Source organism: Hemitrygon akajei, chromosome 4, assembly GCF_048418815.1.
Source record: "Hemitrygon akajei chromosome 4, sHemAka1.3, whole genome shotgun sequence".
In the NCBI taxonomy this organism is placed as follows: domain Eukaryota; kingdom Metazoa; phylum Chordata; class Chondrichthyes; order Myliobatiformes; family Dasyatidae; genus Hemitrygon; species Hemitrygon akajei.
The window spans coordinates 7,759,428-7,785,358 of NC_133127.1; the positions used below are offsets into that span (position 1 = coordinate 7,759,428).

At 45.4% G+C, this 25,931-nt stretch overlaps 1 long non-coding RNA gene across 2 annotated transcripts in view; it reads right to left on the minus strand.

Annotated features, from left to right (window-relative positions):
- Nucleotides 1–8,262: 8,262 nt before the first annotated feature.
- Nucleotides 8,263–25,931, minus strand: part of LOC140726103 (uncharacterized) — a 96,363-nt gene continuing 78,694 nt past the window's right edge. The window contains exons 3-5 of one of the 2 annotated variants that reach the window (XR_012098572.1): nucleotides 24,419–24,518; nucleotides 21,955–22,132; nucleotides 8,263–9,121 (exon numbers count right to left, since the gene is read on the minus strand). This is a non-coding gene — a long non-coding RNA (uncharacterized lncRNA). Of the gene's footprint in view, nucleotides 9,544–21,954; nucleotides 22,133–24,418; nucleotides 24,519–25,931 lie in introns of both variants that reach the window. The other variant, XR_012098571.1, reaches the window with a different exon arrangement.

Consider the following 25,931-nt stretch of genomic DNA (forward strand, 5'->3'; position numbering starts at 1 on the left):
ACCCCACTGGAGGCCCGGGTCCCGGATGGAAAACTGCTGGCTCAGGTGACCCACTATAGGCCGCCCCGACCTTCATCCTATCCGGCAACCATTGGGAGGAGGTACAATTCAGTCTCATTCATTCATCTCAAGCCCCGGTAGTTCCAGGGTACCCATGGCTGACCCAACACAATCCCCACATCCACTGGTCTACCGGGAGGATAGCCAAATGGAGCCAGTCTTGCCACACCAACTGTCTGCGGTCAACCCCATTTCCCAGGGAAGCTACCGTGACTCTGCCTGTCCTGGAACCACTCGAGTTGTCCTGAGTCCCCACCGAGTACCATGACCTGGGACCGGTATTCAGTAAACAACGGGCTCTTTCCCCACCTCCGCACCACCCATACGATTGTGCCATCGACCTTCTCCCCAGGGCCTCTCTACCCATCAGTCGCCTTTTTACCCTATCCCGACCGGAGAGAGTGGCTATGGAGAAGTACATCAGCGAGTCCCTCACGGCGGGCATTATCAGACCTTCATCTTCCCCGGTAGGCGCCGGGTTCATCTTTGTAGAAAAGAAGGATGGGTCGCTTCATCCCTGTATTAATTACAGAGGCCTGAACAGTATAACAGTTAAGAATAAGTACCCTCTAGCCCTCATTAGTTCAGATTTTGAACCACTGCATGGAGCCACCATCTTCTCAAAGCTGGACCTTCGTAATGCCTACCTTCTAGTCAGGGTGAGGGAGGGGGACGAGTTGAAGATGGCCTTTAAAACACCTCTGGGCCACTTCAAATATTTGGTCATGCCATTTGGCCCCACCAATGCTCCCTCCGTTTTTCAAGCCCCCATTAATGACGTACTGAGGGACCTTATTAATCGGTTCGTATTCGTTTACCCCGATGATATCCTGATATTTTCCAGCACCTCCCAAAAACACGTTCACCATGTCCATCAAGTCCTCCAGAGACTGTGGGAAAACCAATTATTTGTGAAGGCAGAGAAATGTGAGTTCCACGTTCCTTCGGTCAGCTTCCTGGGTTATATCATTGAGAGCGGGCAGATGAGAGCAGATCCCGAGAAGATCTGGGCAGTGGAAAAATGGCCTAGGCCCACGACCTGCAAACAACTTCAATGATTCCTGGGGTTTGCAAACTTCTACTGCCAATTGATCAGAGAGTGTAATTATCAATTTACAGTGGCGTGGCGGCCCCCCTTACCCGGCTTACCTCGCTTACTACCCCCTTCTGTTGGGGCTCTGAAGCTGACACGGCATTCACCGACCTGAAGAGGCGGTTCACCACCGTCCCCATACTGGTCCATCCGGACCCAGCCTGTCAATTCATTGTCAAGGTGGATGCCTCTGACTCCAGAGTAGGAGCAGTCCTGTCCCAGCGATCAAGTTCAGACGAAAAGCTTCACCCCTGCGCCTTCTATTCTCGCCGACTGACCCCGCCGAGCGGAATTACGACGTGGGGAATCGGGAACTCCTGGCGGTCAAACTAGCATTGGAAGAATGGAGGCAGTGGCTGGAGGGGGCAGAACAAGCATTTGTGGTATGGACTGATCATAAACATGTGGGGTATATTCAGACTGTCAAACTTTTGAGCTCCCGCCAGGCCCGTTGGGCATTATTTTTTGGACAGTTCAAGTTTTCCCTCACATACCGTCCAGGGTCCAAGAACAGGAAGCCGGACGCGCTCTCCCACTAATACGACTCCAAGGAGGACACTTCCAGCCCAGGGACTGTCCTCCCACCATCCCGCGTGGTTGCCACCCTCACTTGGGAGATCGAGTCCAAAGTAAAAGAAGCCCAATGGGATGACCCTGACACCAGCAATGGACCTGGCAATCACCTACTTGTGCCCGTTTCCGTCAGGTTTCAGGTTCTCCAAAGGGGGCACACGTCTCGGTTCGCTTGCCACCCCGGGAGTGATCGGACACTAGCGCTCCTGAAAAAGCACTTTTGGTGGCCGTCCATGGAGGCAGGTACCCATTCCTATGCCTTGGCATGTTCCATCTGTGCCTGGGCCTCTCATCGGCCACCTGCAGGTTTACTTCATCCTCTACCTGTCCCTGGTCGTCCCCGGTCACACATTGTCCTAGACTTCGTCACCGGTCTACCCACTTCACATGGGAAAACCACTGTACTCACCGTGGTAGACCAGTTCTCTAAGGCACTTCGTAGCCCTCCCTAAACTCCCTTCCTCTGAAGAAACCACAGATCTTCTTGTCCACCACGTCTTCCGCCTCCACGGAATCCCCGCTGACATCGTCTCCAATCGAGGTCCCCAGTTCACCTCGCAGGTATGGAAGGCCTTCTGTCAAGCCTTAGGTGCATCGGTCAGCCTGTCATCCGACTTCCACCCGTGGAGGAACAGGCAGACGGAATGGGTCAACCAAGACCTGGAGGTGAGACTATGTTGTGTAACGGCAAACAACCCGTCGACCTGGAACGACCACCTCCCGTGGGTTGAGTAGGCCCACAACTCTCTGGTGAGCTCTATAATTGGAAGGTCTCCATTTGAGTGTTCCCTGGGGTACCAACCCCCACCGTTCCCCGCGCAAGAAGAGGAGATTGCAGTACCGTTGGTTCAGGACTATATCGATCGGTGCCTTAAGGTTTGGGAGGAGACTCGCACAGCCCTACTCAGATCAACAAAACGCAATAAGAAGATGGCCGACCTACAGTGGACTCCGGTGCCTGAGTACCAACCGGGGCAGATGGTGTGGCTTTCATCCAAGGACATCCCACTCAAGAACTCCCTCGCTTCCTGGTACCACTCAAGGTCGAAAGTGTTATCAATCCTGCAGCGGTCCGCCTAAAACTGCCAAGACCTATGTGTATCCACTCGACTTTTCATGTTTCCCAGTTAAAGCCAGTTTCCATCAACCCCTTGTGTCCCCCGGCTGAGACTCCCCCACCTGCCCGTATCATCGACAACCATCTGGCATACACCATCCGAAGACTACTGGATGTGCGCCGTAGGGGCAAAGGTTTCCAATACCTGGTAGATTGGGAAGGGTACGGTCCAAAAGAACGTTCCTGGGTCCCCCGCTCCTTCATCCTAGACCCTTCACTCATCCAGGACTTAAATTGGGACCATCCAGACAGGCCTGGATGATCGCCTGGAGGCTCCCATTGAGGGAGGGGTATTGTCATGGTCCCTTCTGGCAATCCCCCCCACCTTGCTATTTACCTCAGGAATTGGGCCTCAATCCCCTCATTTAGTTTCCAATCATTCCCAGGTTCCACTAACTACATACACCTGCTTTCCATCAGAAAATGCAGGATAAAAACCCTGTGATCACAACAAGGAGCTGCCAATTCGTTGGTCGAGTCCAGTGTCAGTAACCTTGTTTCGTGGTTCTTAGGACTGCCACTTCTAGGTCTAGCATCGCTCCTGGATACCAATTCCATGCTTGCTACACAATAACGCCTCCCGAATCTGCCTCCGTGCCCGTGTTCTGCACTTGGGTTCATCTACCGCCACGCTCATGTAACACAAATGCTCTCCCACTGAGAGATCTGACACCTGACCATGTTAATTTCCCAATACCAAATCAAGTACAGTCTCTCCTCTTGTAGGATTATCTACATATTGTGTCAAGAAGCCTTCCTGAACACACCTAGCAAACTCCACCCCATCTAAACTCCTTGGTCTGGGGAAATGCCAATCGATATTTGGGAATTTAAAATCTCCCATCATGACAACTCTGTTATTATTACATCTTTCCAGATTTCTCAAACTTCTGGTAATACACCCCCCCCCCTTCACCTTTTCCCTCTCTCAGCTTTGTTCCTTACCTGTCCAACACCTCCCTCTGTTGCTCCTCCCACTTTTCTTTCTTCCATGGCCTTCTGTCCTCTTCTATCAGATTCTCCTTTCTCCAGCCCTGTACTTCTTTCACCTATCAACTTTCCAGCTCTTTACTTCACCCCTTCCCCACCTCCAGGTTTCACCTATCAGCTTGTGTTTCTCCCTCCCCTCCCCACACCTTTTAACTCTGAGTGTTCATCTTTTTTTCTGCAGACCTGCTGAAGGCTCTTGGCCTGAAATGTTAAATACTAATTTCCATGGATGCTTCCTCCAGCATTTTGTGTGTGTTGCTCGGATTTCCAACATCTGCAGATTTTCTCTTGTTTGTCACTGTTCTTGAACTCAGTTCCTGGACTTCTGAAGCCCAATACATCATACCGCCTCTTAAAAACCCTATCAGCCTGCACAGCACCTTGGAGTGATCTGTGGACATGGACCCCAAAGTCCCCCTGTTCCTCCACACTGCTAAGAAACCTGCCAATAGCCCTGTATTCTGCCTTCAAATTTGACCTTCTAAAGAGAATCACTTTGTGCTTATTGGGTGTGTGAATTCTGTCACTTTTCCACTCATTCTGTGTCCTGTCAATGTCCCAATGAACTAATAACAAACTTCTATCCTATCCCCAAATCCATGGACCTTTGTGTTACTTGCAAACATATGAATCCACCTCTCCATTTTCACATCTAAATCATTTATAAAAAGCACAAAGTCCAGAGGTCCAGAGAACAGATTTTTGTGGATGAGCTCTAATCATCAATTTCCAGACAGATCCCCCTGGATCAGCTCTACTCATCAATCTCCAGGCAGAGTGCTCTCATCTACTACCATCTCTGCCTTCTGTGGGTGAGACAATTCCAAATCTATGCTGCCAAGTGTCAGTCGATCCCATGTTCCCTGACTTTCTGAGTGAGCCAACTGATATAGAGATGCTCTGCATTGGCCGTTGTACTTTCATCAATATATTTATTCCATCAGTGAAAGCAGAGTATTGATTAAGGACCACTCCTGCCTCCTCTGTCTCCAGGCACACAATCTTCCATATTCCTAAGTGATCTGACACTCACTCTTGTCATCCTACCATTCCTCATGCACATTATAATGCCTCAATCCTACTCACCAAGGCCTTCTCATGTCTCCTTCCAGCTCTAATAAATGCTTCCTATGCACCTTCCTGACTACCTTATAATTGTGATGAGCCTTAGAACAACGAACATGGAACAATACAGCACAGGAACAGGCCGTTCGGCCCATAATGTTGTGTCAAACCAACTAAACTAGTCATCAAATGACCAACTAAACTAATCCCTTCTGTCTACATAATGTCTGCCCTGCCTGATCTTTGCTTCCTAAAGCTTAATTGTGCTTCCTTCATTTTCTTCACTAAATGTACCACATCTCTTGACAATCATGGTTCCTTTACCCTGCCATCATTCTCCTGCCTCAATGGAACCCAATGCAAGTGCTTCCCAAACAGTCTCTACATTTCTATTGCTCAATTCCCTGAGAACATCTCTTCCCACTAATGCACCCATGTTTCATCTTCCTCATACCCTCATAAGTAGCCCTCCCCCCAACTTAAATACTCTCCTGTACCATTGGCTCCTATCCTTGTTCATGACTATGCTAAAGGTCAGGAAGTTGTGGTCAGAGTCTACAAAGTTCTTGCCTGCTAATAGGTCTGTCATCTGACCAGGTTCATTCCCTAGTACAAGATCCAGTATGAAAGGTTTCATGAATGGTCTTGGCCTGAAACGTTGACTGTTTTTTCCTTTAATTATTTTGTATGTGGCCTCACCTCTAGTTGGTCTGTCTATGTATTGGGTCAACAATCCTTCCAAGACACATCTAACAAAATTCTGAACCTCTGCCATGAGGAGATGCCAGTTATAGAGTCATAGAGCATTACAGCACAGAAAGAGGCCCTTTGGCCCATTTAATCATGATGGCCTGGCCTTCTACCTAGTTCCATCTAGCCACACTAAAGCATAGCCCTTCATAGCCCTCCCCATCCATGTACTTCTTCACGGGCAACTCCTTCCACACTCGCACTATCCTCTGAGTGGAGAAGTTTTCCCCAGATTCCCATTAAACGTATTGAAGGGTCTTATTTGAGCTAGAGGACTGTAATTAGTGGAGTTCCACAGGGATCTGTGCTGGGACCTCAGCAGTTTGTAATGTACTTAAATGAATGACCTCGGTGAAAATGTAGATTAGTAGGTGCAGATGATTCCAAGATTGGTAGCGTTGTGGATAGTGTAGAAGATTAGCAAAGAATACAGCATGATATAGATCAGTTGCAGAAATGGGCTGAGAAATGGCAGATGCAGTTTAAACCAGATAAATGTGAGGCAAATGCAAAGAGACAGTACACTGTTGAGGGCAAGGTCCTTCACACTGTTGCTGAGCAGAGAGATCTTCAGATCCAAGTTTGGATCTCCTTGAAAGTAGCTACACAGGTTCATAAAGTGGTTAAGTAGGCTTATGGAATGAGTTGCTTTTATTAGTTGAGACAGAGTTCAAAAGTCCGGAGGTTTTATTGCAACTTTATAAACACTGATTAGGCCACCTCTGGAATATTTCAGACAGCTCTGGTCAGCCCACTATAGGAAGCAGGTTGAGGCTTTGGGGAGGGTGCAGAAGAGATTCACTTGGAAGTTGCATCATGAGAGGCTGGGTAAACTTGGAATGCTTTTTCTGGAGCATTGGAGGCTGTGGGGAGATCTGATAGAGGTTTACAAGAATATGAAAGGCGTAGCTAGAGTGGACAGAGAGTATCGGATTCTTGGGGTTGAACTGTCTAATTCCAGAGGGCATGCATTGAAGGTTGGAGGGGGGATAGCATTCAAGGTAATGGGAGAGGTAAGTTTTTTACTCAGAGTCATGGATACCTGGAATGCGCTATCTGGTGCGATGGTAGAGGCAAATACATTAGAGTATTTTAAGATACATTTAGCTAGGTACATAGATGTAAGTAAGATGGAGGGATATGCACATGGTGTAGGTAGGAGGGATTAGTATTTAGGAGTTTTTGATTTGCTTTGGCTGGTTCAGCACATCATTGTGGGCTGAATGGCCTCTTCTATATTCTATGTTCTATAATTTTCCACTCTAATACCTCATAATTTTGTATACCTTGATAATATCTCTGCTCATTCTCGTACAATCCAGGAATAAAGTCCTAAACTATTCAATCTTTCTTTCTTTTCAAATCTTTTTATTATCAATCCAAAATTAACAAGAGTACATCAAAGTAAACATCACTTACAATGCCTCAAAGAGAAGGAAAAAAATACATTCATATTAAAGGATTGAAAACTTTTTTCTGAACAAAAAAAAAGCCCTACTAAAGAAAAAGAAAGTGAGAGGAAAAAAAACATTGGGTGGTCAACCCTGGAGCCATGCATTATACAAAAAGCTTCTAAAAAAAAAGATAAACATCAAACCGCCAGCAAAAAAATACAAAAGTGTACAATTAGATCGTGAAGGAAATCTCTCAATTAACTCAAATGATAATAGCAAGCAAATGAAATCTTTTCTTGAAATCAAACATAGGTTCAAAGATTCGACTTCTAATTTTCTCCAAACTAAGACATAACATCACTTGAGAGAAACACTGTGACAAAGTGGGAGCTGACACATCCTTCCACTTCAATGGAATGGCCCTCCTAGCTATCAATGTAACAAATGCAATAACATGTTGGTCAGACAAAGAGATAGAGTGGATATTTTGAGGAATTATTCCAAAAAGCACAGTTAATTTGTTAGTTTGTAAATTAATTTTTAGTGGTTTAGAAATTGTAGAAAAAACTGACTTCCAGAACTGTCCCAGTATAGAACAAGACCAAAATATATGTGTCAATGCTGCTGCCTCAGTTTTATATCTATCACAATAACTATCAACAGTAGGAAATATTTTAGACAATCTGTCCTTCATCAGATAGTAATGGTGTACAATTTTAAATTGAATCAGTGAATGACTAGCACAGGTCGAAGAATAGTTAACCAAATTCAAATTCCGCGTCCAGTCCTCCGCCACAAAAATTAAATTAAGTTCCTTTCCCAATCTTGTTTAATCTTAAATAATGGTCGCTTATCCCATTGTAATAGTAGATTATAAATTCTTCCAATAGAGCCCTTCATCAAAGGGTTCATACTCGTAATAATATCTAACAGGTCGGCATCTGATATGTAAGGAAAATTACGTAAATATTTTTGTAACAAAGATCTAATTTGAAGGTATTGTAAAAAGTGTAAGGATGAAAGAGAATATTTATCAACTAATTGTTCAAAAGACATCAGTCTATCTTCTTTAAATAAATCCAAAAAAGAATTAATGCCTTTATTCTTCCAAGGTAAAAAATTTGGATCACTCAATGAAGGCTTAATAAAGTAATTTTGATATAATAAACTAAAAAGTTTAAATTTTTTAAGGTTAAAAAAATTATGAAACTGGAGCCAAATTTGTAAAGAATGTTTAATCATAGGATATAAATTTAAATTAGTAACTTTAGCTAATTGTACAGGTAAGGCAGCTCCCAATAACAAGGTTAAGTAAAACTGTTTCACAGCTTTCAGCTCCAAGTCTACCCAAATTGGCCGATCATTCTTATCAACCCAATGTAACCAAAGGGATATACATCTCACATTAACAGCCCAGTAATACATTCTTAAATTAGGCAAAGCAAAACCTCCATCCTTTTTTAATTTTTGTATGTGATATTTAATAATTCTTGGTGTTTTATTATTCCAAATAAAAGATGAAGTAATAGAATCAATCCGATCAAAAAACTTCTTAGTCAAAAAAAAGGATATTCTGAAATAAATATAACATTTTTGGTAAAATCATCATTTTGACTGCATGTATGCAACCAGCGAGTGAAAATGTAAGTGGATTCCAGCTACTAAATAAATACTTCATAGAACCTACCAAGGGAACAAAATTAGTTTTATAAAGATCTTTATATTTTTAGTCATTGTAACACCTAAATATCTAAAGGAATCCATCACTCTGAAACAAATATTGTCATATATAGAAACAGACTCATTTAAAGGGAACAGTTCACTTTTGTGAAAATTTAATTTGTATCCAGAAAAATCTCCAAATTCATTAAATAATTTTAGCAAGGCAGGGATAGATTCCTCAGGATGAGAAATATAAACCAGTAAGTCATCAGCGTACAGAGAAATCTTATGAATGGTCTCATTCACAAGAATCCCATGAATATCTTTAGCTTCACAGAGAGAGATAGCAAGGAGTTCTAATACTAAGTTAAGTAACAAAGGGCTCCATGGAGAACCTTGTCTTGTCCCCCATGAGACCTGAAAAAAAAAGGGGATCTACAGTTATTGGTAATAACAGTAGCTATAGGAGTTTTATATATCATTCTAATCCATTATTAAAATTAACACCAAAACCAAATTTCTTTAAAACACTAAATAAATATTTCCAATCAACCCAAGCAAATGCTTTTTCAGCATCCAAAGAAACAACACATTGTGGAGTATTAAAAGAAGACAAGTATATAATGTTAAATAATCTCTGAACATTTGAGAAAGAATAATGGCCATTTATAAAGCCTGGTTGATCTTTGAAAATAATTTTATCCATAATATTTTCCAACCAATTGGCCATTATCTATTCAACCTTTTCCCATAACTTGGATCCTCAAGTCCTGGCAACATCCTGTAGATTTTCTCTGTACTCTTTCAAGCTTATTGATATCTTTCCTGTAGGTCAGTGACTGGAAATGCAACAATTCTCCATATTAGACCACACCTTCATCTTATAGAACTTCAAACATATCATCCAAACATGTACTCAATGTACTCAGTTATGAGGCCAATGAGCCAAAAGCTCTCTTTACCACCCTACCTGCCTGCGACGCTACTTTCAAGGAATTAATTTTGTATACCTTGAGAAGGGATGCACTCAGACTGATGGTTTGAGATGTGTCTATTTTAATGCAAGGAGTATTATAAACAAAGTGGATGACCTTTGATCAGTACTGGAGCTATGATGTTGTGGCCAATACAGAGACTTGGATGGCTCAGGGGCAGGAATGGCTACTTAGAGTGCCAGGATTTAGATGTTTCAGAAAGGACAGGGAAGGAGGCAAAAGAGGTGAGGGTGTGGCACTGCTAATTAGAGATAGTGTCACGGCTGCAGAAAAGGAGGAAGTGATGGAGTGATTGTCTACTGAGTCTCTGTGAGTGGTAGTTAGGAATAGGAAGTGGTCAATAACTCTACTGAGTGTTTTTTATAGACCACCCTATAGTAACTGGGACATTGAGGAGCAGATAGGGAGACAGATTCTGGAAAGCTGCAATAATAATGGGGTTGTCATGGTGGGAGATTTTAATTTCCCAAATATTGATTAGCATCTCCCTAGAGTTTAGATGGGGTGGAGTTTGTGAGGTGTGTTCAGGAGGGTTTCCTGACACAAGCCTATAAGAGGAAAGGCTATACTTGATCTGGTATTGGGAAGTGAACCTGGTCAGGTGTCAGATCTCTCAGTTGGAGAGCATTTTGGAGATAGTGATCACAATTCCATCTCCTTTACCATAGCATTGGAGAGGGATAGGAACAGACAAGTTAGGGAAACGTTTAATAGAAGGAAGGGGAAATATGAAGCTATCAGGAAGGAACTTGCAAGTATAAAATGGGAACAGATTTTCTCAAGGAAATGTACAGCAGAGATGTGGCAAATGCTCAGGGGATATTTACGTGGAGTTCTGCATAGGTATGTTCCAATGAGACAGGGAAAGGATGGGAGGGTACGGGAACCATGGTGTAAAAAGGCTGTTGAAAAAAATAGTCAAGAAGAAAAGAAAAGCTTATGAAAGGTTCAAAAAACTAGATAATGACAGAGATCTAGAAAAAATTAAGGCTAGCAGGAAGGAGTTTAAGAATGAAATTAGGAGAGCCAGAAGGGCAGAAGGGGCCTTGGTGAGCAGGATTAAGGAAAACCCAAGGCATTCTACAAGTATTTGAAGAGCAAGAGGATATGATGTGAGAGGATAGGACCAATCAAGTGTGACAGTGGAGAAGTATGTATGGAACCAGAGGAGATAGCAGAGGTACTTAATGAATACTTTGCTTCAGTATTCACTACGGAAAAGGATTATAAGGATGACTTACAGAGTACTGAAAACCCTGAGCATATTGACATTAAGAAAAAGGATGTGCTGAAGCCTTTGGAAAGCATCAAGTTGGATAAGTCACCAAGATATATCCCAGGCTACTGGTGGAGGCGAGGGAGGAGATTGCTGAGCCTCTGGCAATGATCTTTGCATCATCAATGGGGACAGGAGAGGTTCTGGAGGATTGGAGGGTTGCAGATGTTGTTCCTTTATACAAGAAAGGGAGTAAAGATAGCCCAGGAAATTAAAGACCAGTGAATCTTACATCAGTGGTTGGTAAGCTAATGGAAAAGATCCTGAGAGGCAGGATTTATGAACATTTGGAGGGCATAATATGTTTAGGAATAGTCAGCATGGCTTTATCAAAGGCAGGTCGTGCTTTAAGATCCTGATTGAATTTTTTGAGGAGGTGACTAAACACATTGATGAAGGAAGAGCAGTAGATGTAGTGTATATGGATTTCAGCAAGGCATTTGATTAGGTACCCCATGCAAGGCTTATTGAGAAAGTAAGGAGGCATGGGATCCAAGGGGACATTGCTTTGTGGATCCAGAACTGGCTTGCCCACAGAAGGCAAAGAGTGGTTGTAGACAGGTCATATTCTGCATGGAGGTCGGTGACCAGTGGTGTGCCTCAGAGATCTGTTTTGGGGCCCCTACTCTTCGTGATTTTTATAAATAACCTGGATGAGGAAGTGGAGGGATGGGTTAGTACATTTGCTGATGATACAAAGGTCGAGAGTGTTGTGGATAGTGTGGAGGGCTTTCAAAGTTTACAGCGAGACATCGATAGGATGCAAAACTGGACTGAGAAGTGGCAGATTGAGTTCAACCCAAATAAGTGTGAAGTGGTTCATTTTGGTAAGTTAAATATGATAGCAGAATATAGTATTAATGGTAAGACTTCTGGCAGTGTGGAGGATCAGAGGGATCTTGGGATCCAAGTCAATAGGACAATCAAAGCTGCTGCGCAGGTTTACTGCGTGGAAGAGAAGGTGCATTGGCCTTCATCAATCATGGAATTGAGTTCAAGAGCCAAGAGGTAAAGTTACAGTTATATATGACCCTGGTCAGACCCCACTTGGAGTACTGTGCCTCAGCTCTGGTCACCTCACTACAGGAAGGATGTGGAAACTATAGAAAGCGTGCAGAAGAGATTTAAAAGGATGTTGCCTGGATTGGGGAGCATGCCTTATGAGAACAGGTTGAGTGAACTCAGGCTTTTTTCCTTGGAGCAACAGAGGATGAAAGGTGACCTGATAGAGATGTATAAGATGATGAAAGGCATTGGTTGTGTGGATAGTCAGAGGCTTTTTCCCAGGGCTGACATGGCTAGCATGAGAGGGCACAGTTTTAAGGTGCTTAGAAGTAGGTACAGAGGAGATGTCAGGGGTAAGTATTTTATTCAGAGAGTGGTGAGTGCATGGAATGGGCTGCTGGCGATAGTGGTGGAGGTGGATACAACTGGGTGTTTTAAAAGACTCCTGGATAGGTACGTGGAGCTTAGAAAAATAGAGGGCTATGGGTAACCCGAGGTAATTTCTAAAGTAAGAACATGTCTGGCACAGCATTGTGGGCTGAAGGGCCTGTAGGTTTTTATGTTACTATGTTCTGTCTCTGCTTATTTTTGTACAATCCAGGAACAGAATCCTAAACTATTCAACCTTTTCCCATAATTCAGATCCTCAAGTCCCAGCAACATCCTGTAGATTTTCTCTGTAATCTTTCAAGCTTATTGGTATCTTTCATGCAGGTCGGTGACTGGAAATGCAACAATACTCCATATTAGACCACACCTTCATCTTATAGAACTTCAAACATATCATCCAGACATACTCAATGTACTCATTTATTAGGCCAATGAGCCAGAAACGCTCTTTACCACCCAATCTACCTCTGATGCCACTTTCAAGGAATAATAAATCTCTATTCCCACATTTCTCTGTTCTATCACAAACCCCAGATCCCTACCATTCACTGTGTCAGTCCTACCCTGGTTTGTCCTCCGAAAGTACAACATCTTACAACTGTATGCATTACACATGGTAGGCTTATTCAGAAAGTCAGAAGGCATGGGATCCAGGGAAGTTTGGCCTGGTGGATTCAGAATTGGCTTGCCTGCAGAAGGCAGAGGGTCGTGGTGGAGGGAGTACATTCAGATTGGAGGGTTGTGACTAGTGGTGTCCCACAAGGATCGGTTCTGGGACCCCTACTTTTTGTGATTTTTTATTAACGACCTGGATGTGGGGTAGGAGGGTGGGTTGGCAAGTTTGCAGACAACACAAAGGTTGGTGGTGTTGTAGATAGTGTAGAGGATTGTTGAAGATTGCAGAGAGACATTTTACAGGATGCTGAAATGGGCTGAGAAGTGGCAGATGGAATTCAACCCAGAGAAGTGTGAGGTGGTACACTTTGGAAGGACAAACTCCAAGGCAGAGTACAAAGTAAATGGCAGGATACTTGGTAGTGTGGAGGAGTAGAGGGATCTGGGGGTACATGTCCACAGATCCTTGAAAGTTGCCTCACAGGTAGATAGGGTAGTTAAGAAATCTTATGGAGTGTTAGCTTTCATAAGTTGAGGGATAGAGTTTAAGAGCTGCGATGTAATGATGCAGCTCTATAAAGCTCTACTTAGACCACACTTGGAGTACTGTGTCCAGTTCTGATCGCCTCACTATAGGAAGGATGTGGAAGCATTGGAAAGGGTACAGAGGAGATTTACCAGGATGCTGCCTGGTTTAGAGAATATGCATTATGATCAGAGATTAAGGGAGCTAGGGCTTTATTCTTTGGAGAGAAAGAGGATGAGAGGAGTCATGATAGATGTATACAAGATATTAAGAGGAATAGATAGAGTGGACAGCCAGCGCCTCTTCCCCAGGGCACCACTGCTCAGTACAAGAAGACATGGCTTTAAGGTAAGGGGTGGGAAGTTCAAGGGGGATATTAGAGGAAGGTTTTTCACTCAGAGAGTGGTTGGTGCGTGGAATGCACTGCCTGAGTCAGTGGTGGAGGCAGATACACTAGTGAAATTTAAGAGACAGGTATATGGAGGAATTTAAGATGCGGGTTTATATGGAAAGCGGGGTTTATATGGGAAGCAGGGTTTAAGGGTCGACACATCATTGTGGGCCAAAGGGCCTGTACTGTGCTGTAGTATTCTATGTTCTATGTTAAATCCCATTCACCATTTTTTCATATGTTTCACCCATTTTCCAGCTGATACAGATCATCCTCCGAGCTTTGATAGCTTCCCTCACTGTAAACTATACCCCTAATCTTGGTGTCATCTGCAAATTTGCTGATTCAGCTTACCACATTCTCTTCTAAATCATTAATTTAAATGAAGAAGAACAATGGGCCAGCATTGATTCCTGCAACACATCACTGAGGATGATGCAAAAACAATCGGGCTGTTTTCATGGGGAAATTCAAGTTCCCAAATATAAATTGGAGCTTCTCCATGCAAGAAGTTATGATGGGGCAGAAGTTGTTAAACGGGATTTCCTAATTCAGATACACATCCAAGCACACCATCTTCTGGGGTTTAGATGCTCTGACTCTCTGGAATATGGATAGTTGACACAGCCCCTTTAAAAACTCAGGCCCATCTGCTCATTGGCTCATGTTTTGAGCCAGGATTTTAATGTTTAAAGAGCACCTGAACTGAGGGTTAGTGTTCAATCATCAGATCTACTTTGGATTCTCATCTAGCGAACTGTTTAGAACTCTGTTCTCATTTCAGTCTCATATCGTGTCTCAGCTCTATTCTTGGATTCCCCAGCAGTTGGGCCCTACCATTCTCGCCAAGGTTTCTCATCACAGTACGATTGAGCCTCACATGGACCCAGTGGGGTATCAGAGCCTCTTGTCAGCTGTGGCCAACCACAGGAAGGTAATTTCAAGGCAGAGCTTGGAGATACATGACCTCCATGTTGCAATGCAGGAAGCAGAGTTGCTCGGGTGAGGCTGTTGGTCACACTGAGGAGTCAGTCCATCGTCCGGCCCCGGAGAGATTTGGCAGTGATCGGGATTCTTGCTGTGGCTACGTCACTCAGTGTTCATTGGTGTTCGAACTCCAGCCATCCCGGTTCCCTACAGAGCACAGAAAGGTGGCCTTCATAATCTTTCTCCTGACTGGAAGAGCCCTGGCCTGGGCCACCATACATTGGGAGTGGAGGCTGGAGATTTGCTCTGATTTGGAAGCATTCATCAATGCCATCCTGCTGTAGCTAACGGAGCCTTGGACCATCTGATGAAGGTGTGTCAAGCTAGTCCATCACCAGATGATTACACACTTGAATCTCGGACTTTGGTTGAGGAGTGTGGCTAGAACAGGGAGGCCTTGGCCACTCACTCTGCCACGGTTCCTGAGGAAAATTAAATGATGTCCTTTGTCTTGGGAGATTTGGTAGAGGAATTAGAGGCTCTGATCGACCAGACCATCTGCCTCAATAATTGTCTGGTGGAGCGGGGGTGGGGCTATCTCAAGAGGTCAAAGTGGTTAGCCCAAGCCTGGCCTCATCTCATTACAGTTCACTTCCCGACCGTGAACACTGACCAGCCTGTCTCCTGCACAGGATTGTGTGGAGCCAAGGCAAATCAGCTGCACATGACTCTCCACTGATGTGAGGTGCCAGCGTAGGAGTCGAGGTTGCTGCTACTACTGCGGGAAGGCAGGTCTCCTGTGGGCCGAATGTCCAAATCTATAGCTGTCGGGAGAACTGCTAAGACCGTCCGATGTTCGGAGGACTGTGACAGTAGCAGCCATTACTCCCAAATCTGCAGATTCTGGTGTCGTGCTGAAGGTGGGGATCTCCTGGGAAAATAACCGGCAAGAGGTGAACGTCTTTTGGAGTCTGGGGCAGCTGTTAATTTCCTGGAATATTAGACAGTGTGTCAGCTCAACATGCCTCTGCAGGAGCTGAGCCAGCATATGACCACAACTGCCCTGATGGTCGTCCTCTAGGGATACTGCAGCAGACATTGGTTTTGCAAAAGATTACAGAGAAACATGCAGAGGACAATTTTTTCTGCATCAACAATTTTCCTCACATACTCCAGATTCTCAGGCACACTTGGCTGACCAAGAATAAACCTGTGAACTGGGAGGAAGGGGGAACCATCGCATGGTCAAGTCTTGGCAAAAAGGAATGTTTTTGGTTTGGTGTTCCGACCCCCAGACTCTCCCAAGAACAGTGACCAACAAGGAGGCAGACTTTTGCACATGTTAATCTGAAGCCTTCGGGACGCCTAGTCCTGGCTCCAAGGGCAGGCAAAATGGCTCCAGTCAACAGGACCATGTGAGTCCCAATGCTGTCTAGTCAGAGGTGCGCTGGAACTGGAGAGAAAGAGTCTCTAGTTCAGGAGCAAGCCAAGAAACTCACCAAGCAAGGGCCCAAGAACTCTGGAGCCTGAGCACCCAAGCCTAACGAAGTCAGTTATCAGGTCCCATCCAAGGGAAGGGCTCCTAAAGGTAGACGTATGGAGCCTCGTCCCAAGAGCACAAAGACTATTCATAGCACCTCATGGCCATTGTCTGAGGATACGGATAAAGATTTGGATTGTAAATTGGTCCATCCTCTAGAGCTGGATAAGGACTCCAATTGGAATCTGTTTTGACAGAAGACTCTAATGGACCGATGGAAGATGTTCACCTGACCGCACCAGCCTATGGGGTTTAGATACCATAACTCTCTGGAATATGGACAGATAGTAACAGATACTGATCTAAATGTATTGTACTTAAATGCACGCAGCATTAGAAATAAAGCGGATGACCTTGTTGTACAGCTATAGGTTAAAAGATATGTCATTGTGGCCATCACCAAGTCTCATTAGCCACATTTGTGCCATTTTTCCATTCATGATTTTCTTTTTTCTTGGAATGTATTTTTCCTGCACTTTCCTTATTTCTTGTAGGAATTTCATCCAATTCTGCTCTACCGTCCCTCCATCTAGCTTACTTTTCCAATCAACTTGGGCCAGTTCCTCTCTCATACCATTGTAATTTCCTTTGTTCCACTGAAATATCGATACATGATGGATACACACTAAATGATGGATATGATTGGGAGCTGAATATCCAAGGATACATAGTGTATAGGAAAGATAGGAAGGTTGGTAAAGGGGGTGGCATGGCCCTGATAGTAAGCAATGATATCAAATCACTAGAAAGAAGGGACATAGGATCAGAAGAGGTAGAATCCTTATGGGTCAAATTAAGAAATGGCAAGGGTAAAAAAGACACTAATAGCAGATGTCAGAAGGAAAATGACAAGATAATTACGGGAGGTTTTAATATGAAAGTGGATTGGGAAAGTCAGGAACGTACTGGATCTCAGGAGAGGGAGTTTTTGGAATGCCTGTGGGATGGCTTTCTGGAGCAGCTTGTCCATAAGCCCACCAGGGGATCGGTTGTTTTGGATTGGGTGCTGTGTAATGAACCTGAGGCGATTAGGGAGCTAAAAGTAATTAAATCCCTTGGAAGCAGTGATCATAATATGATTGAGTTCAGTTTCAAATTTGAAAAGGAGAAGCTGGTATCAGGTGTATCGATATTTCACTGGAACAAAGGAAATTACAGTGGTATGAGAGAGGAAATGGCCCAAGTTGATTGGAAAAGTAAGCTGGATGGAGGGACAGTAGAGCAGAATTGGATGAACTTCCTACAAGAAATAAGGAAAGTGCAGGAAAAATACATTCCAAGAAAAAAGAAAATCATGAATGGAGAAATGGCACAAATGTGGCTAACGAGAGAGGCTAAGGCTAAAATAAAAGCAAAAGACGGCGTACAAGGAAGCAAAAATTAAAGGGGAAAACTTAAGACTGGACGATTTTTAAAAACTTACAGAAGGAAACTAAGAAAGACATTAGGAAAGAAAAGATGAATTATAAAAGGAAGTTGGCAATTAACATAAAAAGGATACTAAGAGTTTTTTAAAATATATGAAGAGTAAAAGAGTGATACAGGTAGATATAGGACCTATTGAAAAGGATGCTGGAGAAATTATAATGGGTAACAAAGAGATGGCAGAGGAACTAAATGAGTATTTTGCATCAGTCTTCACAGTGGAAGACATTAGCAACATACCTGATAGCCAGAGGTCTCAGGGAATAGAATTAGGTACAGTCAAGATTACTAGAGAGAAAGTGCTTGGGAAGCTAAATGGACTAAGGATAGATAAGTCTCCCGGACCAGATGAGGTGCACCCACAGGCTCTGAAGGAGGTGGCATTGGAGATTATGGAGGCATTGGAAATGATCTTCCAGGAATCAATAGACTCTGGCATGGTTCCAGAGGACTGGAAGGTCGCAAATGTAGTTCCGCTGTTTAAGAAAGGAGGGAGGCATCAAAAAGAAAATTACAGACCTATTAGTCTGACATCGGTAGTTGGAAAGTTATTGGAGTCGATCTTCAAGGACAAGGTTATGAAATACCCTGAGGTGCATGACAAGCTAGGCCCAAGCCAGCATGGTTTCATGAAGGGAAGATCCTGCCTCACCAACCTATTCAAATTTTTTGAGGTAATCTCAAATAACATTGACAAGGAAGAGGCCTCAGAATAGATGGATGTCCATTTAGAACAGAGGTGAGGAATTTCTTTAGCCAGAGGGTTGTGAATCAGTGTAATTCTTTGTCATGAATGAAGATGGACGCCAAGTGACTGAGTATATTTAAAGCAGAGGCTGATAGGTTCTTGCTTAATCAGGGAGTCAAAGGTTACAGAGAGAAGACAGGAGAATGGGGGAAGAGAGATAATAAATCAGCCATGATGGAATGTTTGAGCATACTCATTGGGTCATATGGCCTAATTCTTCTCCTGTGTCTTAAGGGTTTTAGTCAAATCCACATATGGCATATGGAGGGTGCTTAAAGACCAGTTGCACAGAATACAGGACAGGTAGATTTTTGTTGGAAGGAGGGAAACTCTGAGAAGGTGCCCGGAAATTATAGGCTGGTGAGCCTGACAAAGTTATTGGAAAGTATTCTATAGGGCTGGATATTTCAGTATTTGGATAGACAGGGACTGATTAGAGATTGTGAACATGACTTTGTGCATGGTAGGTTATATCCAACCAATCTTACAGAGCTTTTCATGGAGGTTACCAGGAAAGTTGATAAGAGCAAGGCAGTGGATGTTGTCTTCATGGACTTTAGCATAGTTTTTGACAAGGTCCCACATGGGAGGCTGGTCAAGAACATTCAGTCGCTTGGAGTTCAAGATGAGGTAGTAAATAGGATTAGACATTGGCTTCACGGGAGAAGTTAGAGAGTGGTAGTAGATGGTTGCATCTCTGACTGGAGACCTGTGACTAGTGGTGTGCCACAGGGATAAGTGAAGGCTCCATTCCTGTTTGTCATCTATATCAACCATCCAGGTAATCACATGGTAAAATAGATTAACAAATTTGCGAATGACACAAAGATTGGAGGTCCAATGGACAGCAAGGAAGATTATTAGAGCTTGCAACAGTATCTGGACCAGCCAGAGAAATGGCAGATGGAACTTAATAAAGACAAGTGTGAAGTGTTGCACTTTGAGTGGACAGACCAGAGTCAGAACAGGAGGATAGATTCAATAAATGTAAGTAAATGGATGACATAGGATAGAGGGCTTCAGACTGCTGGAATATGGGAGCTCGATATTCTGGATGGTTTGCACCCATTTCAGAATGGAGCCAATATCCATATAGGAAAGTTTGTTCATGCTGTTGGAGAGGGTCTGTGGCTCTGAGCACACTATCTCACCAATCACACTCTGTCAGAAATAACATAGAAACATGAAAACATAGAAAACCTACAGCAAAATACAGGCCCTTCGGCCCACAAAGTTGTGTCAAACATGTCCCTACCTTAGAAATTACTAGGCTTATCCATAGCCCTTTATTTTTCTAAGCTCCACGTAACTATACAAAAGTCTCTTAAAATATGCTATTGCATCCAACTCCACCACTGTTGCCGGCAGCCCATTCTACACACTCACCACTCTCTGCATAAAAAACTTACCCCAGACATCTCCTCTGTACCTACTCCCCAGCACCTTAAACTTGTATCCTCTTGTGGCAACCATTTCAGCTCTGGGAAAAAGCCTCTGACTATCCACACGATCAAGGCCTCTCATCATCTTATACACCTCTATCAGGTCACCTCTCATCTTCCATCGCTCCAAGGAGAAAAGGCCAAGTTCACTCAATCTATTCTCATAAGGCATGCTCCCCAATCCAGGCAACATCCTTGTAAATCTTCTCTGCACCTTTTCTATGGTTTCCACATACTCCCAGTAGTGACGTGACCAGAACTGAGCACAGTACTCCAAGTGGGGTCTGACCAGGGTCCTGTATACTGTAGCTACAAAATTACCTCTCAGCTCCTCAATTCAATTCCATGATTGATGAAGGCCAATACACTGTACACCTTATTAACCACAGAGTCAACCTCTGCAGCTGCTTTGAGCGTCCTATGGACTTGGACTCCAAGATCCCTCTGATCCTCCACACTGCCAAGAGTCTTACCATTAATGCTATATTCTGCCATCATATTTGACCTACCAAAATGAACCACTTCACACTTATCTTGGTTGAACTCCATCTGCCACTTCTCAGCCCAGCTTTGCATCTTATCAATGTCCTGCTGTAACCTCTGACAGCGTTCCACACTATCCACAACACCCCCAACCTTTGTGTCATAACATGTTGAAGGTGGGTAAATTGAATTCCAGAGACAACAGTGAATCAGTCTAAACCAAACTGTAAAACAGCAAAAGGCAGAGTGAGTGATGAACCAGTGACCCGGCCAGTGACTGACTGATTCAGACTCTCAGTGTAATCTCTGCTGATACTGCCGCCTGTTTATAGAGAGATTCAGAGCTTTTACTTCCATTTCAACCCAGACTATATCAATTGCTTTTCAGAGAAATCATGTGACTATTTCTATGGCGATAAGCAGAACTTTCACCCAACATATTTGTGTTGAACGGCAACTACCTATTCGTACAGATCCCAATTAACAGCAACTCACCTCTGGACATCTCTGTCACACCTCTCCCCATTCCCCACCCACCCACCCCCTCTCTCCATTCCCCACTCACCCACCCCTTCTCCCCATTTCCCACCCATACACCTCTGTCTCCCCACTGACTTCCTACTTCCCACACATTCAGCTCTCTCTCCCTAATCTTCCTCACCAAACTCCCTCTCCCCACTCCCACCCAATCAACATTCACGCCATTCCCCACCCATCCACAATCCTCCCTGTTTCCCATCCATCCATCTCTCTCTTCACTCCTTACCCACCTACCACTCTGTACCCACCCCCCAAACATCCACTCGTGCTCCCCGCTCACTAGCCCGAACGTCTCTCCCCATTTGTCACTCACCGAACTCTCTCTCCCCACTCCTCATCCACACACATCCCTATCCCCTCTCCCCACTCACCAACCTCTACCCCTTCACCCCACCCACCCTCTCTGCCTATCCACACGCACCCACTTCTCTGTCCCCACCAAAATCTCTCTCCACCTCCACTCAACTCTCTCTTCCCACCCCACACACATCCTCCTCTCTGTCACCTCTCCCCACCCACCAACCACTCTCCCCACTCCCCTACACACCCACTCTCAGTTCTCCTCACCCACCTCTCTTCTCAGTCCCCACCCACCCACCTCTCTTTCTCCACTCCCTACCCACCCCTCTCTCCTCACTCTGCACTTATTTTGCTTCCCACATCCACTCGGTAGACATTTCTCACCCCAACCCCTCTCTACCCCCCTAACTCACCCATCCCTCTTGACCAGCCTCTGCCCCACTCCCATTACACACCACACCCCTGTCCTCTCTGACCATCTCTTTCTTCCTCACTCCTTATCTCCGTCTCCCCACGTCTGTTCCCTGATTGAATCCTCTCCATCTCCAGCACTGACTCAGAGTCACTGACTTGAATCACTATCTTTGTTTCTCTCTCTGCAGATGCTGCCCGACCTGGTGAGTCTGAGCAGCCGTTTCCAATTTTACCTCAGATTCCCGGTGTCTGCAGTTTCCTTTGAATGCTGCTGTTAGCCGAAGGTTCGTGGTGTGGGACACACAGGTTGTCAACGGAGAAATAAAGTCAGCTTTCTTCAGTCTGGAGAAATAATATCTGGAAGGAGGGTGAACCGAATTCCAGAGACAACAGTGAATCATCTAAACCAACCTGTAAAACAACAAAAGGCAGAGTGAGTGATGAACCAGTCAGTGACCCGGCCAGTGACTGACTGATTCAGACTCTCAGTGTAACTTCTGCTGATACCAAACCCTGGTTTTATAGAGATTCAGAGTTTTCACTTTCATCTCAACCCAGACCATATCAACTGGTTTTCAGAGAAATCATGTGACTGTTTCTATGGAGATAAACAGACTTTTGGCCCAAACATATTTGTGTTGAATGGCAACTACCTGTACATGCTGATCCCAATTAACAGCAACCCTCCTCTAAACATCTCTGACTCTCGTCTCGTCACCCATCCACCATTCTCCCCAACCCTGTACCAACTCTGCTGATCCCAAAAAACAGCCTAATTCATATAGACATATCTTACTACTAACCCCCCACCCACCAACCCCTCACACCCCACTCCTCAACCACCCACCTACCTTCCTCTCTCCCCACTCCCCATCCACCCACTTCTCCCTCCCATTCTCCACCCCTCTCTCTCCCTACTGTGCACCCACCTCTAACCCCACCCTGCACCCACTCAGCTCTCTCCCCCATTCATCCAACTCTCTCTCGCCACCCACCCACCTCTCTCTCCCCATTCCCCACCAAACCCCCTTTCTCCCCACTCCCCATCCACCCACCTCTCTCTCCCCACTCCTCACCCAACCACCTCCCTCCCGGCACCCTATGCACCAACTTCTCTGCCCACTTCCCACCACCCCATCTCCTTCTCCCCACTCCCACCCAACTAACACTCTCTTCATTCCCCACCCACCCACCTCCCTCCCTGCTCCCCATCCATCCATCCATCTCTCTTCTCACTCTCTACCCACCTACCACTCTGTACCCACTCCCAAAACATCCACTCATCCTCCCCGCTCACCAGCCCCAGCGTCTCTCCCCATTCCCCACTCACCGAACTCTCTCTCCCCACTCCGCATCCACCCACATCCCTATCCCCTCTCATCACCCACCAACCTCTAACCCTTCACCCCACCCACCCTCTCTGCCTATCCACACGTACCCACCTCTCTGTCCCCACCCCCACCCAATTCTCTCTTCCCACCCCACATACATCCTCCTCTCTGTCCCCACTCCCCAACCACCAACCACTCTCCCCACTCCCCTACACACCCGCTCTCGGTTCTCCTCACCCACCTCTCTTCTCAGTCCCCACCCACCCACCTCTCTTTCTCCACTCCCTACCCACACCTCTCTCCTCACCCTGCACTAACTCTGCTTCCCACATCCACTCAGTGGACATTTCTCACCTCACCCCCTCTCTACCCCCCTAACTCACCCATCCCTCTCGACCAGCCTCTGCCCCACTCCCATTACACACCACACCCCTGCCCTCTCTGACCATCTCTTTCTTCCTCACTCCTTATCTCCGTCTCCCCACGTCTGTTCCCTGATTGAATCCTCTCCATCTCCAGCACTGACTCAGAGTCACTGACTTGAATCACTATCTTTGTTTCTCTCTCTGCAGATGTTGCCTGACCTGGTGAGTCTGAGCAGCTGTTTCCAATTTTACCTCAGATTCCCAGTGTCTGCATCAACATGTACAAAAGCTGGATGAACTCAGCAGGTCGGGCAACATCTGTTGAAAGGAGCAGTCAACGTTTCTGGTGCATCCAGTGCTCCCAGTGCGGCCTCCTCTACATCAGCGAGACCAGACACAGATTGGGGGACCGCTTCGTCGAGCAGCTCCGCTCTCTCCGCCACAACAGACAGGATCTCTCAGTAGCCACCCACTTCAACTCTCTTTCACATTCCCATTCAGATATGTCCATACATGGCCTCCTCTACTGCCATGATGAGGCCAAACTCAGGTTGGAGGAGCAACACCTCATATACCGTTTGGGTAGTCTCCAGCCCCTTGGTATGAACATCAAATTCTCCAACTTCCGGTAATTCCCTCCCTCTCCCTTCCACCATCCCACTTTCACTCTGCCTCCTCTTCTAGCTACCTATCACCTCTCTCATGATTCTGCCTTCTTCCACTACCCATAGTGCTTTCCCCTTACATTCCTTCTTCACCTCTCCTGCCTATCCCCTCCCTGCTTCCCTCCCCCACCTCTTGATCTTTCCTCTGATTGGTTTTCCACCCTCCCCTCACGTTCTTTATGGGGCCTCTGCCCCCTCCTTCTTCAGTCCTGACAAAGAGTCTCGGCCCGAAACGTTGACTGCTTCATTCAATGGATGCTGCCCGACCTGCTGAGTTCATCCAGCTTTTGTACATGTTGATTTGACCACAGCATCTGCAGTGTACTTTGTGCTTACCCAGTGTCTGCAGTTTCCTGTCGATGTTGCCGTTAGCCGAAGGTTCGTGGTGTGGGACACACAGGTTGTCACCGGAGAAACGAAGTCAGCTTTCTTCAATCTGGAGAAATAATGTTTGTTAGGAGTGTGAACTGAATTCCAGAGACAACAGTGAATCAGTCTCAACCAAACTGTAAAACAGCAAAAGACAGAGTGAGTGATGAACCAGTGACCCGGCCAGTGTCTGACTGATTCAGAATCAGAATCAGAATCAGAATCAGACTTTAATCGCCAAGTACCTATGCACATACAAGGAATTTACTTCAGGCAGATGTTATCTCTCTGCTTATAACAATAATAATGATAAATATAAATGAAAATATAGATTATACATACAGGTAGTGCAATCCAAGTAATAGTTAGCCGACAGTTAACCAGCAGTTAACTGTTCAGCAAAGTGACCGCAGTAGGGAAAAAACTTCTCCAGTGCCTATTAGTCTTAGTCTGGAGGGATCTGAAGCGCCTACCAGACGGAAGCAGATCAAACAGTCCGTGCGCAGGATGGGAGGAGTCCTTTATGATGTTCCCCGCCCTCTTCTTCAACCTGGAAGAGTACAGGTCCACAATAGAGGGCAGGGAGGCTCCAATGATGCGCTCGGCAGTCCTCACTGTGCGCTGTAGTCTGGTTCTATCCTGCTTGGTGGCGGCTCCAAACCACACAATGATGGAGGTGCACAGGACAGACTCAATGACTGCAGTGTAGAACTGCAGCAGCAATTCCTGAGGCAGACCGTATTTCCTCAAGAGCCACAGGAAATACATCCGCTGCTGGGCCTTCTCAGTGTAACCTCTGCTGATACTGCCACCTGTTTATACAGAGATTTAGAGCTTTCACTTTCATTTCAACCCAGACCACTTCTTTTCAGAGAAATCATGTGACTGTTTGAATGAAATAAACAGAACTTCAGATCAACATATTCATGCTGACCAGTAACTACCTATCCATACTTATCCCAATTAACAGCAACCCTCCTCTGTGCACCTCTGACTCACCTCTCCCCACACACCCACCTCTCTCCCCCATCCTGTATCAACTCTGCTGATCCCAATTAACACCCCAAATCCTATAGACATTTCTTACTCCTAATCCTCCACCAACCCTCTCTCCCCATTCCCCACCCTCACACCTCTCTCTCCTCGTTCCCCACCAATCACCCTCTCTCCCCACTCCCCACCCACTGACCTCTCTCTCCCCATTCTCCACCTACACACCTCTGTCTCCCCACTCACCACTCTCTCCCTACTACCCACACATTCAACTCTCTCTTACCACTCTACCCCACCAAACTTCTCTTCCCACTCCCCACCCACCCACCTCCCTCCCCGTACCCCACATACCCTCTTCTCTGCCCACTCCCCACCACCCTATCTTCTTCTCCCCACTTCCACCCACCCACCTCCCTCCCTGCTCCCCATTCATCCACCTCTCTCTTCACTCCCTACCACCTACCTCTCTCTACCCACTCCCAAAATA